Genomic DNA, 5,212 nt, shown 5'->3' on the forward strand with positions numbered 1-5,212 from the left:
CTCCACCGAGGAAATAGCAACTGCAGCCTGAGCTGAGGCCGCGGAGTAAATTCTCTTTAAGGAGACCTCCATACGCCTGTCCATAGGGTCCCTTAAGCTGGACCCATCATCTGAGGGTACAAGGGTTCTTTTGGAGAGCATGGCCACTGCCACATCCACTTTCGGAGGTGGCCTCCATTCCTTAGATCTATCTTCAACGAGGGTGTAAATGGTCTTAAACCTACGACTAAGGCTGCATTCCCACGTGGAATGCATGTACCGGAGTCCCCCCACGCCCGGACAGCATCTGTAATTAGATGCTGGGAGCGGGGGAGACTGTATTCATAAGCATAGACTTATGAATACAGTCTCCCCCGCTCCCAGCATCTCATTACAGATGCTGTCTGGGCGCGGGGGACTCCGGTACATGCATTTCACGTCCGTGATCCGTCAGGATCACAGAACGTGGGAATGCAGCCTAAGGACTGTTGCTTTCTCTGGCTTTAACCATTCTACCTTCATCATGTTGAGGACAGTGTCATCAATCTCAAAGGATTTCCTAGATGTGGATGGTCTTTCCTCATCCACATACGGATGGTTCTGATTTCTAACTGCCCTGGTTAACTTATTAAATTTCTCCGTAGGAAAATAACATCTTCCCAGGTCAGGTTCATCGTCATCATCATCATCTGAGGAAGATCCTACTTCGTCCAGAACCCTGTACTCCTGCCCAGGCAGTGAAATACGCATCGGGGAGCAACTTCTCCTAGGTCTTTTCCTAGAAAATACAGACCAATTAGGGTAATGTACCACTTACAGTGTTTTGTGAGATGCACTCACTTTACTTACTGTTTTTGCAGAGACTCTCTAAGCTCCGAAATTGATTTATTTAGACCACCAACCGACTTGGCTAGTATGGATATACTTTTTACTGAAGAGCTGGAGACGGATTCTTTTTTGTACATATTGGACTATACGGGATACGGCCCGCAATACTCAGTCTCTCGTGCTCTAAACCTGGAGAGCCTTACGTATCACATGAGCAAATATGGTGAGCTGATTTATTTCTGTTCCTGTTTGATGTGACAGTAACTTATCACATATTCTGCTGTTTCTGAATGTTTGTTTCATCTGTTTTACATGTTATTCAGAATAATAAATCATTATTTTTGGGGTGTGGAACCAATCGTCTGCATTTCTATGATTTCTTATGGGAAAATGTGCGTTGGTTTAAGAGTGGATTTAGATTACAAGCAATAATCAGATTCAGCCGATCATCGATCCATGTAGGGCCCTAGGTGCGCACACCCAACAAGCCATGATCAACAAGATCACAACCCATACAGATTAGCAGACATTTCAGCACAAGACAAGGAGATACCATTTTAAACTTAAAATATTTATTTTTCACATTTTCATAAAAAATGTATTCATTTTGGAAAAAGCATCGCAACTTTTAACTGTTTTCCAGTTGCTGGGCCTAGGTTGCTACTTAAGAGTGAGCTGCAGAGGAGTCTGAATACTGTGAGCAGTGGTGTATAAGGCGGGAGCAAATGGAGAACCCAAGAGAAGACCAAAGCCTAAGAAAGACCAAAAAAAACCCAAAACATTATAATATATCATCTGAAATAACAAATAGAAGGCAAGCACAGAACACTACTCACATGTGATTTGGCAGTATGTGGGCATCATAGTGGAAAACCTGGAGGTCAAGATGGAGGGAGGATGGAGGACCAAAATCAAAGACCAAAGCCTGATAAGAAAAGACAAAATTTTGAGAAAAATGCAAGAGAGAAAGAGAGGGGGGATAGAATGCAAGCACAGAACACTACTCACATGTGGTTTGGCCGTGTGTCAGCATCATGTGGCAATCCGTGAGGTCCGGTTGGAGGGAGGATGGAGGGTCCAGCATTCCCTTGCCAGAAGAAGAGATGCCAATGGAATTCTTTTATAAGCTGGGGGACAAGCTATAACTCCCAAAGGCCGAGTGCTGTTCACTGAGGCTGTCCAAACTGCCTAGGCAAAGCACCTTCGGGGGACATGAAGTAGTTTGTGAAGGTTTCTCTCACCGGTATAGCACGGTTGGATGGCTGTCCTAAGCCCCAGATGAGTCATCCAAAGCTACATGTCTCCACTCCTAAGTCCGGATTTTTTCATAGTCACAGATAAAGTTGTGAAGCACACATGCAGCTTTGATGACGCTGTCAACTGTAGCCACATCCAACTGCATTGCACTGGTGAAGACCCTACACTTACCAGCCATGATCCTGAAGGTGCACTCCACGAAGCATCATGCCCAGCTCAGCCTCATGTTGAAGACTTTCTTCTGGGAATTCAGTCCTCTCTTTGGGTATGGGCACAGCAGGTTGGTCTTCAGAGATAAAGCCTCATCCAATACCATGACGTAGGTGACTGGATGCGTGGTACCCGGAAGTGGCCGCGGAGGAGGAAGAGTTGCCTGATTTTGAAGTACTTGCCTCCCAAATCTAGATGTCATCAGTACTCGGGAGCAGGGCCGGATTAAGGTTGGTGGAGGCCCTGGGCAATAATTTGGTTGGGGGCCCCCCCCATTTTCTTCCCCCACAAATAAACCATACAGTGATCTATACAGGTGGCTGATTACTGTAGGGGACTTAGCACCTACCCCTCCTCACTCCTGGCTGTGTGGCTCAGCATCCTCCTCTGTTCTGCATATGATGGTCCCTAGAGGCTGCAGTCCAGAGGAAGATGCCAGGCCCTAGAGACAGGATGGGGGAGGGGTGAGCATCGCAGTGTGTTCCCACTTAATTCAATTCGAGAACACAGCACTTTAGCACTTTCTGTGCTCTCTTGCCCACTGTGTTAGCCACCACAGCTAGCATGTGCAGTAGTGAATCGCAGGCAGACCTGGACTTGCAAGTCTAGGTCCCATCTTCAGTTCCCAACCATATAAACTACCTGAAGCAGTAAAGAGCAGAAAGTACTTAAAGGCTGTGTATAATCTATAGCGGATATGCTACATGTGAATATACCCTAAGGATCATGGCATATATAGCTGCACACAGGCTACATGTCATATGCTGCACACAGGCTATATATACACCATATGCTGCACAAAGGCTATATATTATACATTGCACACAGGCTATATACCATACACTGCACACAGGCTATATACCATACACTGCACACAGGCTATATACCATACACTGCACACAGGCTATATACCATACACTGCACACAGGCTATATACCATACACTGCACACAAGCTATATATCATATGCTGCACACAGGCTATATATCATACACTGCACACAGGCTATATGTCATATGCTGCACAAAGGCTATATACCATACACTGCACACAGGCAATATATCATAGGCTGCACACAGGATATATATCATACACTGCACACAGGTTACATGTCATATGCTGCACACAGGCTATATACCATACACTGCACACAGGCTATATGTCATATGCTGCACACAGGCTATACACCATAAACTGCACACAGGCTATATACCATACACTGCACACATGCAATATATCATATGCTGCACACAGGCAATATATCATAGGCTGCACACAGGCAATATATCATAGGCTGCACACAGGCTATATATCATACACTGCACACAGGCTACATGTCATATGCTGCACACAGGCCATATATATATGCCCCTATAGTATATACCCCTGCTCTGATATATGCCCCCATAGTATATGCCCTCGGCTCTGATATATGCCCCCTGATCTGATATATGCCCCTATAGTATATACCCCTACTATAGTATATATCCCTGCTCTGATATATGCCTCTATAGTATATACCACTGCTCTGATGTGCCAATACAAAACAAAACCTCATACTCACCTGATATGGGCAGATGACAGGTCTTCTCTCTTCTGGCTCTTCTCTGTTCCTTCAGCCTGTCAGCCACTGTAACAGATGCTCCAGCATGCTCCATGATGTCACATCCCTGGTGGAGACATCAGGTTTCCTTGCTAAGGTCCCACGCAGTCCTCTCCTCAGTGAGGGGGAGGGGCAAGGGGGAGTGAGGACCTCGGCAGGAGACAGGCACCCGGAAGCTTGACAGGAAGAATCCATTCAAAGACCCACTGGGGTCAAAATTGTGCATTTTTGTTTGCATCAAATCTAGAAAAATTGCAATAAAAAGTTGTAAGGTACTGATTGAAAGTAAAGATCATGGTGCAAAAAATGACACCTCACAAAGCCCCATAGACCAAAGGATAAAAGGGTTATAATTATAACATTTAGTTTTTTTTAAAGATTGTAAGTTTTTAAAAGCTGTCAAATAAAATAAAAGTTGTACAAGTTACATATTGTAATCGTACCAACTTGAGGAATATAACATGTTGTACCAAAGGGTGAATGGCGTAAACACAGAACCCTTAATTAAAAAGAAAAAAAAATGTTTCACCCCGCATATATCTTTCTGGTTTGGCAACGTATTTTATGCAAAAATTAAGTCTGTCATTGCACAGTACAATTAGTACTAGGGCCTTTTAAATGCAAGGAGGTAAAAACAAAAGTGCAAAAATGAAAATTGGCATAAAAAGCACCAAAACGGTACAAATTTTCACATTCGCCTATTGAATGTGGCTGGAACATTTTAGCCAAACGTCAGCCATGATGTTTGTAGTGTAAAATGCCATGTGTGAACCAAACCTTATACTTTACTACAGATTTGAGTACTTGTCACTCAAATCTGGTCATTGCTTTACTCCACCCATCAAATATGGAGGTGGGTCAAACATTTTTGACACGTCCATATTTGATGAGTGGAGTAAAGCAATGACTAGTAGGAGCAGAGAGAAGAGCAGGGCTGAGCACCCCTCTCCCTGTAGCTTACACTAGCATTCTGGCTCGGTCACACTGCACATAATTCAGAGAAAATGTGCTTCTAGCCCCTTCTATGGATTGATCGGGGTCTGAACACTCAGATCAAAGCTTTCCACCTCTCTGCTACATGTGAAGGTTTTGTTTTCTGCATTGCACCTAGGCTCGGTTACCCCGTAGTTGCATTGGAGCAGCCCTAACAATGAAATGAGCGCGCACTTTCACGTGACCCACAAAACCCTCACCACGGCCTCCTAACATGGCGGCAAGTGTCGCGAGATCTGCGCGCTACTTCTACGACTTTCTGCTAAAACAATAGCGGCGTAGTTGGAAGCCCCGCCCACGCAGCATGTCCACCAATCAACGTGTACTCTCACTTGCGGTTGTC

At 44.7% G+C, this 5,212-nt stretch overlaps 1 long non-coding RNA gene across 1 annotated transcript; it reads right to left on the bottom strand.

Moving 5' to 3' along the window:
* Window positions 1-1,417: 1,417 nt before the first annotated feature.
* LOC138787293 (uncharacterized) lies at window positions 1,418-3,033 on the bottom strand. Its single transcript, XR_011362339.1, has 3 exons — window positions 1,816-3,033; window positions 1,644-1,732; window positions 1,418-1,559 (listed from the first exon to the last, which is right to left on the bottom strand). It is a non-coding gene; the product is annotated as an uncharacterized lncRNA (long non-coding RNA).
* Window positions 3,034-5,212: the final 2,179 nt, after the last annotated feature.

This window comes from Dendropsophus ebraccatus, chromosome 3 (assembly GCF_027789765.1).
Source record: "Dendropsophus ebraccatus isolate aDenEbr1 chromosome 3, aDenEbr1.pat, whole genome shotgun sequence".
NCBI classification, from domain to species: domain Eukaryota; kingdom Metazoa; phylum Chordata; class Amphibia; order Anura; family Hylidae; genus Dendropsophus; species Dendropsophus ebraccatus.